This window comes from Hemitrygon akajei, chromosome 11, assembly GCF_048418815.1.
Source record: "Hemitrygon akajei chromosome 11, sHemAka1.3, whole genome shotgun sequence".
Lineage (NCBI taxonomy): Eukaryota > Metazoa > Chordata > Chondrichthyes > Myliobatiformes > Dasyatidae > Hemitrygon > Hemitrygon akajei.
The window spans coordinates 24,800,392-24,813,512 of record NC_133134.1 but is presented as its reverse complement, the minus strand read 5'-3'; the positions used below and the strand labels follow the sequence as shown (position 1 = coordinate 24,813,512).

Sequence of the window (13,121 nt, the reverse complement as noted above, 5' to 3'; positions counted from 1 at the left end):
TTATTAAGTATTTCCAGAATTTAGTTGATAGCATGCAAACAACTTTTTACCTTGTACCCTATTTAAAAAGCTTCATGCATTTGATATGCTGTTTATTCCAGTTCTTGTTTCAGATTCAACTTCTGTCAATGTCCCAAATCTTCAGAAATTAGATCCAGTATTTGTTCTGAAGTATGTGCTTCAAAGTGCCACACGTGCACGTAACAATAGAAACAATAATGTCTCTTTCATGTAACCCACAATGAAACTGTAGTCTTATTGTGGTTAATGGTAAGAAATAATTTGCAACCAGACAATGGAGAAACAGTTATCAGGGTTGAGTTATGGACATCTTATAAGTGAGGTTTTGTACTGCAAGTCACATTCAACCATTAGATGTCTTTTTTATTATCAGAAACTTTTTGATGCTGAAATGTAATTGAAGCTGCTTTATATTCTCCCTTTGATTGTTACCCATCTGTGCTTTGTGGTTTAAAAGACTTTTGTTTTTAACTGTATAATTTGGCATGGAGTATGTGTTTTGAAATCTGGACTGTAAATCACATTGCTGTGTAAAATACTCTTCTATTTTGGTTGCTGTTTTGTTTGTTTAAAGACAATCTAATGCAGGGATAAGATCTAAACCATCTGATTTAATAGTTCATATGAATAAAACTTTTACACTAACTGGTTAACTCTTTTACAACATTTTGGCAGGAGAAGCGTTGGCAGGGAATTAACTATCTATATTGTCCACTTGTACAACTTTGTTTCTATGTTGTTATTGGCTGAGTTTGGAATATGAAGGGCTGCAAAATCAGCCTTCAGGCAATGAATGACGTCAAGGGATGAAAAGCTACTTTGACGGTCCAATTTTCCAAGTATGATCACAAATTAAAGGGGTATGGTACTTTTAAAATAAAATGTGCAGCAGCTTAATTTCTCTCAAAATACTTTACTGTTAATTTGATGCCCATTCTTTCATTGGTTGTACTAGTGCTAAATTCTTCACAATATTTCCTTCCATATAATCAGAATCAGGTTTAATATTACTGGCATATGTTGTGAAATTTGTTAACTTTGCAGCAGAAGTACAATGCAATACATGATAAATAAAAAAAAATTACAGTAAGTATATGTATTAAGTAGTTAAATTAAGATAAGCAGTGCAAAAAACAGAACTTAAAAAAACGTAGTGAGATAGTGTTCATGAGTTCAATGTCCATTTAGAAATCAGATTGCAGAGGGAAAGAAGCTGTTCCTGAATCATTGTGTGTGCCTTCAGGCTTCTGCGCCTCTTTCCAGATGGTAACAATGAGAAAGAGGGTATTTGTGCATAAGCACACAATAAGATGGCTATCTTACAGGAATCCTTATTTGCGATCAAGATACCGTAGTTTCTGTTTTACAAATATTTACAGATGTTCCCTGATGATTGGTGATAACCAACACATAATGTGCACTCTCTCATCATTCAGTGTGTTACCATTCATTTAAATTGTTACATGCAACTTGACATATTGGGAGCAAGAATAGGCCACTTGAATCTTTAAGCATGTGACTTCATTTAGTAAAATTGCAGCTGGTCTGCTTGTAACCTCGTCGCTACATTCCTATGCGCTATGTAGTAACCTTTCACCCCCTTGCTTATCAATTATCTATCTACTTCTGCTTTAAAACAAACAGACATTGCCTTTCCAGAAAGAGTTCCATGCTCAGTCTTCCAAGAGGAAACAAAAATGCATCATCCCAGTCTTTAAGTGGGTAATATATTTAAACAGTGACTCATGATTCTTGATTTTCCCACGAGGAAACATTGTCTCCATATTTCAGCCTGACTTCCTGGAATCTTTTACAATTTCAAATAAGCTCCCTCTCAGTGTTCTAAATTCTAAGCCTTGCCTATCCAACCTCTTCACATAGATGAAATATAGATATTTACAATGAATTTTGTTTTTAAATGTAAAATATTGGTTCAGTCACTGTCAGTAATAATTTGTGTTCCTTTATGGTTTTACTTCACAGTGGACACAATGTTAATGCTCAAGTTGTGTGGCTCTCTACAATCAGTAGAAGGGAAATATACACTCATGTGGGATGTTCTCAAGAAACAATTATCCAATTGGTTCAAGTAGATGGAAAGGAAAGGGAAATTGTCAGCTCATCAGTCTCTAATTCTCAATTTCTTTTTCCAATCTATCACTATTTTACATATAAAATCATTTTATTTGCCTGTCATCTCACTGACATTCACTTAAAATAGTTCTGTTCTGCTTGGTAAGTCAATGTCACCTCATCTGTGTATAATTTTACGACTTTCTCTTCCTTTCCTCCACACCAACCAAGCAACCACCTCTTAATTTCACTGGCAATATTGTGGCTTTTGCTCATTATAACATGCACGTGTAACAAATTTAGGAACCTTTCCATTTTATTCATGAAAATACAAGTAAAGCAAGCTGAAAAGTTTTGTAATAAGCTCTCCACATGTCAGAGTTAAATCATTGCTATATTTGGGATTTGGGTGGGTAGAAGTTTGGGTGTGCTTGGAAAAGGGGTTATTATGAGTTCCTACTAAAGGGAGATGCGCAGTCTAGTCTGTGATGTGGGCAGGTGTGGACAGTGTCAAGTGTGACACTCTTATAGCTCGGACCATCAGAGTTTAGTGTTCAATTCCGCCATCCTCTGTAAGAACGTTTGTATATTCTTCTCATGTGTGCATAGACTTCCTCTAGGTGTTCTGGTTTCCTCCCACAGTCCAAAGACGTACCGAATAGTCGGTTAATTGGTCATTGTAACTTGTCTCAGATTAGGTTGGGTTGTGCATTTCACTGGGCTGGAAGGGCCTGTCTCGCACAGTATCTCATAAAATTTTAAAAATTCCAACATCTATGATCAAAACTGCTGAAAATATCACTCGAGGCAGATAATAGCATGTTGCGTTATTTCAGTGCAGTGATTGTGGAAACAATAGTAAAACTATTGAAAAGGAGAGAGAAGAGAGTGATGCCACGAACAAAAGGTTATAGCTATAAAATGCCATACCTGTCATCTATTAATAGATTTGGCAATTTGAGAACAAATAATTAGAAGTGTGAAGTAAGATTTGAGCTCAGATCCAACACTTTTCCTTCACTAGTATGGAAGGTGGGTGGAGCGTATATCCTATAGGCCTCACACAATGCAAAGAAAAATAATTTACCTGCTATTTTTGCAGTTCACTTCTCATGTGAGTGCTTCTCTTTGGTAGACACAGAAACCCAAAAAAGCTACTATTACCTGACAAAGTCTGTCATTAACTTTGTGTAATGACTAATTTAACAGAAGGAACGTGTATGCTGTATTTATTTTCAGTATGTTTATTGCAATGGCCACTAAGTGCTTCTGAAAATATGAACACTGATCATACAAGGACTGTATTCATTTGCTAGCCAATTTCAATGATCTAGGTCAGATGAACTAAATAATTTATTGTGTAAGAAAAATAACTTTTACTAATAGAAATTCTTATCTTCTATTTGCAGTTAACTGCTTAATCTCACCATGTTCTAACAATGTTGGATGTTTCTACATGTAAACATTGAACTACAAACGTGGCCTTAGAAGAAAAAAGTGGGCCATCTACTTGAAGTAAGTTTATTTTTAAGCTAAGGATGCTTGCCATGATGTGCATGTGATGGTCCAGTACATCATGGGTAAAACCCTCCCAACCATTGAGCACGTCTACATGAAATGTTGCTGTAGAAAAGCAGCATTCATCATCAAAGATCCTCACCACCCAGCCCATGCTCTTTGCTTGCTGTTGCCATCAGATAGAAGGTACAGGTGCCTCAGAGCTCGCACCCCCAGGTTCAAGAACAGTTACTCCCTCTCAACCATCAGGCTCTTGAACAAAAGGGGATAGTTACACTTATTTAAGGACTCTGCTATATTTATTGCTATTTATTTATATCTGCATTTGCAAAGTTTGTTTACTGTTTATAGTTCCTGATGTTTACAATTTAGTTGTTGTTCTATAGATTTGCTAAGTATGCCTGCAGAAAAAAGAATCTCAGGGTTTTATGTGGTGACGTGTTTGTACTCTGATAATACATTTTAACTTGAACTTGTGTTTCTTTGATTTTTTTTGGTGGGGGAAGGAAGTTGCAACACTCAAAGTTGTGGACCAATTAATATAAATTAGTAAGAAAACTATGGTATAATAAAATGTATCACTTTAAGTTGATTTTTTTTAACTCAGTAGTGTATGGTGCAAGTACCTTCTGATCTTTGAAATAAATGCCTTACATGGCCTTGAGGTGTAGAACATAGAATAGTACAGCACATTACAGGCCCTTTGGCCCACAATGTTATGCTGACCCTCAAACCCTGCCTCACATATAACCCCCCATCTTAAATTCCTCCATATACTTGTCTAGTAGTCTCTTAAACTTCACTAGTGTGTCTGCCTCCACCACTGACTCAGGCAGTGCATTCCACGCACCAACCACTCTCTGAATGAAAAATCTCCCTGTAATATCCCCCTTGAACTTCCCTCCCCTTAAGCCATGTCCTCTTGTACTGAGCAGTGGTGCCCTGGGGAAGAGGCGCTGGCTGTCCACTCTGTCTATTCCTCTTTTACATTTATCTGTCTATTTTACATTTAAAAACAAAATTCATTGTAAATATCTATATTTCATCTATGTGAAGAGGTTGGATAGGCAAGGCTTAGAATTTAGAACACTGAGAGGGATCCAGTGTACAGAACAGAAACATCTCATGATCATTTTTAAATCAACGTCATTTCCTATGGTGACAAAGGGGAAATTAGTTATTTTTAGATTCTTTGTTGAAGGAACACATTCAACCCATGTTATTGTTTCCAGTTAGAATCCAGCTAGCTAGTGTTGCTTTGGATATACCTGTATCAGTCAAATGAAGGAAGGCTGATTCTCCACTCGGTGGCCATTTTATTAGGAACTCCTGTAGACCTTGTTAATCAGAATCAGGTTTAATATCACTGGCATGTGTCATGATGTTGTGAAATTTTTTAAGTTTATGGTAGCAATCCCATGAAATACAGGCAGTCCCTGGGTTACGTACGAGTACTGTTCTTGAGTCCATCTTTAAGTCGGATTTGTACGTATGTCAGAACAAGTACATCCAGTATTATTTAGCGTCAGTCAAACGTTTGTCTTAGTATATAGTATATATTTTACCTTTCTATGCATATAAAACACTTAAGAAACGTATGTATTCCAATAATTAAACCACTGCATTGCTTAGTAATAATTGTAGCTTTCATCGGGTCAGGGCCTTTCAAATGCTCCATTATTCTCACTTTATCCTTTAAAATTGTTCCTATCATTGACCGACTGTAGCCTAACGCTTTTCCAATGACTGATGGCATTTCACCTCATTCCAAACGCTTTATTATTTCCACTTTATTTTCAATTGCGATCGCTTCCCGTCAATGGAACAGAAACACTGCGGGCGGCGGATCCCGAACTGCGCCAGCTCCCGAGGTCTGCTAGGTCCTAAGGTCCACCGCACTGAGACAGGCCAAATGGGACAAGTGGGGGCTGTGCTGGGTTTGGGTATTTGATCATCCACAATATTCTGCGTGGGAATTTAAACTGGAGGTGGCTGTTTTTTTTAAGCGGTCGAGTTGCGAGCTCGAAATCAACCTGGCACGGATGGTCCGGGAGTCACTGGATCCACGTCAACCCGGCACGGGAGTGGACTATCAATAGATTGAACTCGCGAACCTCCGTTCTCCAGCCTGGCGCTGATCTCAGTGCGCCACCAGCCGACTGGAACCCGGGGGTGGGGGGGGGGGGGGTGCGGTTTCAGGGTCAATGTTACTAAGAACAATTTAAGCCAAATACAAAGTTAAACACTCAACACAGTGTCAATGGCAACAACTTAAAATGGCGGATGGCATCGCGATCTGACTTAAAGTGGCGGACGGCGTTCTCCTTCCTTGGTTCGTAAGCACAAGTCGTCCATAAATTGGACGTTCGTAACTCGGGGACTACCTGTACACGATAAATACATGCAGAGAAAAAAAATTACTGTAAGTATAGATATGCCTATTAAATAGTTAAGTTAAAATAAGTAGTACAATAAAAACAGAAATAAAAAAAATGTAGTGAGGTGATGTTATTGGGTTCAATGTCCATTTAGAAATCAGATGCAGAGGGGAAGAAGTTGCTCCTGAATCGCTGTACCTCCTTTCCTATGGTAACAATGAGAAGAGGGCATGTGGTGGGGGTCCTTAATGATGGATGTTGCCTTCCTAAGGCACTGCTCCTTGAAGATGCAAACAAGAGAAAATCTGCAGATGCTGGAAATCCAAGCAACACGCAGGAAATGCTGGAGGAACTCAGCAGGCCAGGCAGCATCTATGGAAAAAAAGTACAGTCGATGTTTCGGGCCAAAACCCTTTGGCAGGACGGGCCCAGAATGTCAACTGTCCTGATTTCATAGATGCTGCCTGACCTGCTGAGTTCCTCCAGCATTTTGTGTGTGTTACTCCTTGAAGATGTCTTGGATACAATGGAGGCTACTACCCGTGATGGACTGACTCATTTTACAACTTTCTGCAACTTGCTTCTATCTTGTGCAGTAGCCCACCCCCCCCCCCCCATACCAGAAGGTGATGTAACTAGTCAGAATGCTCTCCACGATACATTTGTATAAGGTTTTAAGTATTTTAGTTGACAATCCAAATCTTCTCAAACTCCTAATGAAATATGGCTGCTGTCTTACCTTCTTTATAGCTACATCAATTTGTTGCAACAAGGTTAGGACCTCAGAGATATAGACCCAGAGATATTCAGGAATGTGAAATTGCTCACTCTCTCCACTTCTGATCCCTCTGAGGGTTGGTTTGTGTTCCTTCATCTTGCCCTTTCTGAAGTTGATAATCAGTTCTTTGGTCTTGCTGACGTTGAGTGCAAATCTGGTGCTGCAACATCACTCAACTAACTGGTATATCTCGCTCCTGCACAGCTTTTGTCACCATCTGATATTCTGCCAACAATGGGTATATCGTCAGCAAATTTATAAATGGCATTTGAGCTATGCCTAGCCACAAAGTCGTGGATGTAGAGAGAGTAGAGCAGTGAGCCAGTGCACATCCCTGTGGTGTCCCAGTGTTGATTGTTAGTGAGGTGGAGATGTTATTTCCAATCCGCACAGATTGTGATCCTCCAGTTAATGCAAATATCTAATCAGTCAAGAGGTTCTGTTGTTGTTCAGACTGAACATCAGAATGGGGTAAAAGTGTGATCTAAGTGACTTTGACCGTGGAATGATTGTTAGTGCCAGACAGGATGGTTTGAGTATCTCAGAAGCTGCTGATCTGCTGGGACTTCTACACAAAAGTGTCTGGAGTTTACAAAGTACGGTGTGAAAACAATAAAAAACAGGCCCAGTGAGCAACAGTTCTGTGGGTAAAATGCCTTGTTGAGGAGAGAGGTCAGAGGAGAAGGGCCAGGCTGATTTAAGCTGACAGGAACTCAAATAACCACACGTTAGAGCAGTCGTATGTAAAAGGGCATCTCTGAATGCACATGCCAAACTTTGAAGTGGATGGCTAACAGTATCTGAAGACCATGAACATACACTTAGTGGTTGCTTTATTAGGTATAGAAAGTACCTAATAAAGTGGTCACTGTGTGTATGTTGTTTGGTATTGTGTCTGGTATTGATGCCTGATAAGGAAAAAAAGAAGTAAAAGAAGGCTTGCAATAAAATGAGCAACGTGCGGAGATATTCATGTGGAGATGATGAATATCCTGAAAATTTTCCATTTTTCAATTTAAATGGATAGGATAGTGGCTGCAGGCCATATTTCACTGCATCTCTAAACTTTTTGTAGCCAACATGATATTTCTGCTTTGTAGAGATCAGAGATAATGCAAATAATCTTCATGGTTTGGAGAGGAAATAAGGCAGGCACAATTTCTGGATAGTTGCATCTCTGCACTACTAATATTGATCCAAAGAAATGCCTATTCACAGTTTAATAATTTACATTAAAATCAATATTAAAAATGTATGCCTATATTTCAAAGTTTACACCTTTAAGAAAAGATAATCTATGGAACTTCTGTCCAGCAGGTGTTTGGAAGACGAGCTGGAACATAAATTTCATTCTGGAAATACACAGTCATGGGCTTTGCACATTTGGAATTGAACACCAGGGCTCTTTTGGGAGTGGGTGGATGAGTTTTATGGGGTAGGAAGCCTCCTACTATCCTGGCACATAAGCAGTGGTACAATCATAGTTACATCTTCCTGAAGCTCCTATCATCTCCTTTCAATTGCTGGTTTTTCTGAATCCTGTGAATCCTGTTCTGTCATTCTAAGTAGGTGCTGAATGAAGATCAGTAATTGCTTTGACGATTTAGAATTTATTTAAATCTTACATCCATCCCATAATGTGAGGGAGTAAAAATCTTTGCGTTATGACTCCGTCGCAATGTACAGAAATGCGAATTTATAAGTCTAATGGCTTGTAGAAAGAAGCAGTTTCATAGGCTGTTAGTCCTGGCTTTAATGCTGTGGTATTGTTTGCCAGATGGAAGCAGCTGAAACAGTTTATGGTTGGGGTGACTAGTGTCCCTGATGATCTGCCAGGCTTTCTTTCTTCACCTGCTGCTATAAATGTCCTCAGTGGAGGGAAATTCCCCTCCACAGATGCGCTGGGCTGTCTGTACCACTCTCTGCAGTGCCCAGCAATCAAGGTTGATGCGGATCCCATACCAGGCAGTATTACAGCCAGTCATTATGCTCTTAATGGTGCCCCTATTGGATGTCTTGAGGATTTGGGGGCCCATGCCAAACTTCTTCAGTTGCCTGAGGTGTAAGAGGCATTGTTGTGCTTTTTTTTTGCTACAAAGCTGGTATGTACAGTCCAGATGAGATCATGGGTGATGCGTATACTGAGAAACTTGAAACTACTCGCCCTCTCAATTGCAGACTCATTGATGTTCATCAGAGAGAGCTTGTCTCTGTTCCTCCTGTAATCCACAATCAGCTCTTTTGTTTTTTGGACTTTGAGGGAAAGGTTGTTACCTTGGCACCACTGTGTCAGGCTATTAACCTCTCCTCTGTAGGCTGTCTTTTAACCTCTAGAAATAAGGCCAATCAAAGTCGTGTCATCTGTGAATTTGATCAGCAGATTAGAACTGTGTGTGGCAGTACACTGTGGGTATAAAGGGAGTAGAGGAGGGTATTCAGAAACAACCCTAGGGCGGGTACCTTTGTTGAGGGACAGAGGTGAGGGAGCCCATCCTTACCACCTGTCAGTGATCCAACAGGAAGTTTCAGATCCAGCTGCAGAAAATGGGGTGCAGGCAGAGGTCTCTGAGCTTCTCGTTAAGTTTGGAGGGAATTATGGTGTTGAATGCTGAAATGTTGTCCAGGATCAGCATTCCAACGTATGCATCCCTCTTCTTCAGGTAAGAGAGGACGGTGTGTAGTGCTATGGTTATGGCATCATTGGTAGACCACTTCTGTCAGTAGGCAAACTGTAGGGGTCCAGTGTGGGTGGTAGAATGCTGCAGATGTAGTCTTTAACCAGCCTCTCAAAGCATTTGCTTATAGTTGAGGTGAGTGCCAAAGGGCGCCAATCGTTCAGGCATGCTACCTTGGGTACAGGGACAATGATGGACGATTTGAAACAGGAGGTCACTACCCGCTGGGAGAGGGAGAGATTAAAAATGTCTTTGAGCATACCAGCTAGCTGTTCAGCACACACTTTGAGGACGCGCTCCGGCTGTTGACACATTGGAATATTCTACGTACCTCAGCCTCTGAGATGACCAATGTGCAGGACTTGTTGGTGGCTCTCCTCGTTAGTTCAGTCCTATCAACCTCAAATCGAGCATAAGAAAACATTTTGCTCGTCTGGGAGTGAGGTGGTAATGTTGGCTGTACTGCTGCGTTTCCTCTTGAAGTCTGTGATGGTGTGCAGTCCTTGCCACACACTGTGTGTGTCATTGTCGCAGAGTTATGACTGGATTTTGTTCGTGTTGCCGTTTTGCCACCTTGATGGCTATGTAATTCATAGTGACTTCTGTTGAGCTCCTGTTGGTCTCCAGAGGAATGTATGGAAGAACGTATAGCATGTTGTCAACACTCCCTCCAATTTTTTTTTAATACAGCTGCACAGATCAAACATTGCTCTGAAAACTGCTTAGCACTTTAAATGTTGTTTTTTGGTATGTGCATACTATGAATATTTAGAAAGAAAATTGAAAAATCATGTACTTTTGATTACTTACCAAAAAAGATAGAATATATAGAATTTTTCACATCAGACAAACAAGCCGCAACTCACCACACAAGTAACCAATGTCAGGCAGTCAAAACAACTGATAGGCACAATGGCAAAAGTAAAATGTTTTGACTAGACAGCGTCAGCATTCAGTGGGGCTGGTGGTTTATTAACACCACATGGTTTAGCTACCATCTTCCATTCTGTATTTCTTGTTATAATTTGTAACAGTGTTGTATCTTGCAACACTGATAATGTAAATGTGTTGAAGTTCTAATTATTTAGATCTTATATCCGTCTCACAACGTGAGGGAGGAAAAAGACTTGCGTTAAGACTCTGTCACAATGTCCAGACATGTGAATTAATAAGTTTAATGGCTTGTAAAAAGAAGCTGTCCTGTAGCTTGTTGGTCCTGGCCTAAATGCTGCGGTACCATTTGCCAGATGGAAGCAACTGAAACTGTTTATGGTTGGGGTGACTGGTGTACCTGATGATCTTCCAGACCACCTTTACTCACTTGCTGCTATAAATGCCATCAAAGGAGAGAAGTTCACATCCACAGATGCACTGGGCTGTCCGTACAACTCTCGGCAGTGCCCAGCGACCAAGTTTGGTGCAGTTCCAATAGCAGGCAGTGATACGGCCAGTCAGGATGCTCTCAATGGTGCCCCTGTAGACAGTCTTGAAAATTTGGGGGCTCATGCCGAACTTCTTCAGTTGTCTGAGATGGAAGAGACATTGTTGTGCTTTTTTTTGCCAACAGCTGGTGTGTACATAGCAGATGACATCTTTGGTGATGTGTATACCTAGGAACTTGAAACTACTCACCCTCTCGACTCCCAATTATCTTCATATAAAAGAAAATTCCAGCTGTGTGGGAATAAAGGTGATGAGTGTGGGAACATTTCAGGTATTGTGTGGCCATGAATCCGCACGGCTTAGAGAAAATGATGGATGTTTTAAAATTCCCTGTTAATCGAAAGTAAGTTAGAATATACTGGCAACAAAATATGTATTTTGCCAACCTGCCTCATAAGAAATTATTGGCTGAGCCATTTTGTTTAAATTGGAGCCAGCCAGATTAAGTTCAGTTTTCTAAAACGTTTGTCTCTTATCGGCCCTAACCTACATAATTGTTTAAAAATATGCCAAGGAAGCTATTGCTAAATTTGAAATTATCCTTCATCCAGAAAGTGCTGTCCTTACAGTTGATTTACAGTAATTTTTTTTTTGCAGGGGTTGTTACCTTGCAGATCATATTCCTGTGATTATATTGGTAACTCCATGGGTGAATTGTTGGTAATTCATCTGATGTTTTCCATCAGGATCTTTTTCTCTGTTGCATTCTGTTACAAATGTGTTTTGGAACAAATTACCTGTAAGTATGTTGTGCTCTGACACTGTTGATAGCAAATTCTTTTGCTTTTGTTTATTAACTTGCTCTTCAATATCCTGTCCTTTTCATTCCCCTTCATGTTAACAATCTCCATTCTTATCCCTATCCTATACTTGTGGATATTCCACTCACACAATCAACCATGTTTCAGTAGTTCTTTTACACAGAAATAACTGAATGCTCAAATCTGGATTCCATCCTTTTCAAGATTTTTTAAAGAATTTTAAAAAGTCGATTTAAATTTAATAATTAAAAATTGCCACTTCCCACAGATTACATGTATCTATATACTTAAACTTACTTTTTGTTAAAATCAACTTGCAGAGGAAAGTATGGTCCTCAAAATATAAGGACAACTTTAGATTTTTGCTTGTGATTACTTCTGACTTGACTTAATATAAATTTTTAAAAACACACGCATCCAAAAATTTGAATTACTGCCCTTGGTGCAGCATAACTGTTTAAGTCAGTGTATGGAAATGTTGAATAATTGTAATCAGGGTTGGTTGAAGAAATACTCCTGATGACATTTATTTAATAGTAAAATCTGTCTTAATTCCCATTGTGAGATTTCTGTGGCCTATTAAGATTTGCAAGAATATGTAATTTCCTGCTTGACATTGCTACCTGCCACACTTCCAACAGTGCCCTTAGGTCAGCTGCAGGGTCACCTGCTGCGGTCCGCTGCTCATTGATATTTCGCTCCCTTCATTCTGGTACATCTTGTGGTGGAGCAGAGACAGGCATGTCTTCCTGCCACCCCCTGCAGCTTCCAGTGGAGTTAGTTGGTCCCCCAATTTCTGTACTTCCTCCTCAACCACAGCCAAAAGCTGCCTTTTTCTGCCTCTTCATCCAACTCTATGGTGGCCCTCCTGAGCCTCACTCCAGTCACTGCCGTATCACGGAGTAATCTTATTGATGATGCGCTGACAAAGCCCTGGCATCCTACCTCACAGGGTAGATGATGCTTACACTCAGCTGCCAGGTATAAGTACTTCAGCGTCTTCCACTCATAGGCACCCTCTACTCCTTCCTCCCTTGGGATGATTAATTCAGTGAGGAGGACTGTCTTGGTGGTTGTGGACCACAGTACTATATCTGGGTGGAGGGATGTGTTGGTGGTATCCTTGGAGAACTGTAGCTGTCTGCCAAGACCTGCCCTTGTGTTCCACTCCATGTTAGTGGAGACGAGTTCTAAAGGAGCTCTTAGGCGGGTGCATTCAGCGGGTTACCAGCTTTAACAAATGGGATGAATTGTCATCCCACTGGAGAAAGGCTGCTTCTCGCATCCTGCCTGCAGATCTCAAGAATCTCCACCAGCTTCTTTAGGACCTGGTCATGCTGCCATCTGTAGCACCCTTGGGACAGTGCAGCCTTGTATTCTGCCAGGATGTATTGGAGATTGGCATTGGTGGTATCATAGAGAGGGCAACTATCCTCACAGCTTTATACCAGTGTGTCTAAATGAGTTTGTTTTT

The 13,121-nt window shown here is 40.2% G+C and overlaps 1 protein-coding gene across 5 annotated transcripts in view; it reads left to right on the top strand.

The window, feature by feature from the left end:
* Positions 1-13,121, top strand: part of mrtfba (myocardin related transcription factor Ba) — a 235,305-nt gene that overhangs the window by 74,568 nt on the left and 147,616 nt on the right. For 4 of the 5 annotated variants that reach the window (XM_073060479.1, XM_073060480.1, XM_073060482.1 and 1 more), the window contains exon 2: positions 3,504-3,609. The exons of the other annotated variant lie outside the window; for it this stretch is intronic. The gene's annotated coding sequence lies outside the window, so the exon portion shown is untranslated. The remainder of the gene's footprint in view (positions 1-3,503; positions 3,610-13,121) is intronic. 5 annotated transcript variants of the gene reach the window in all.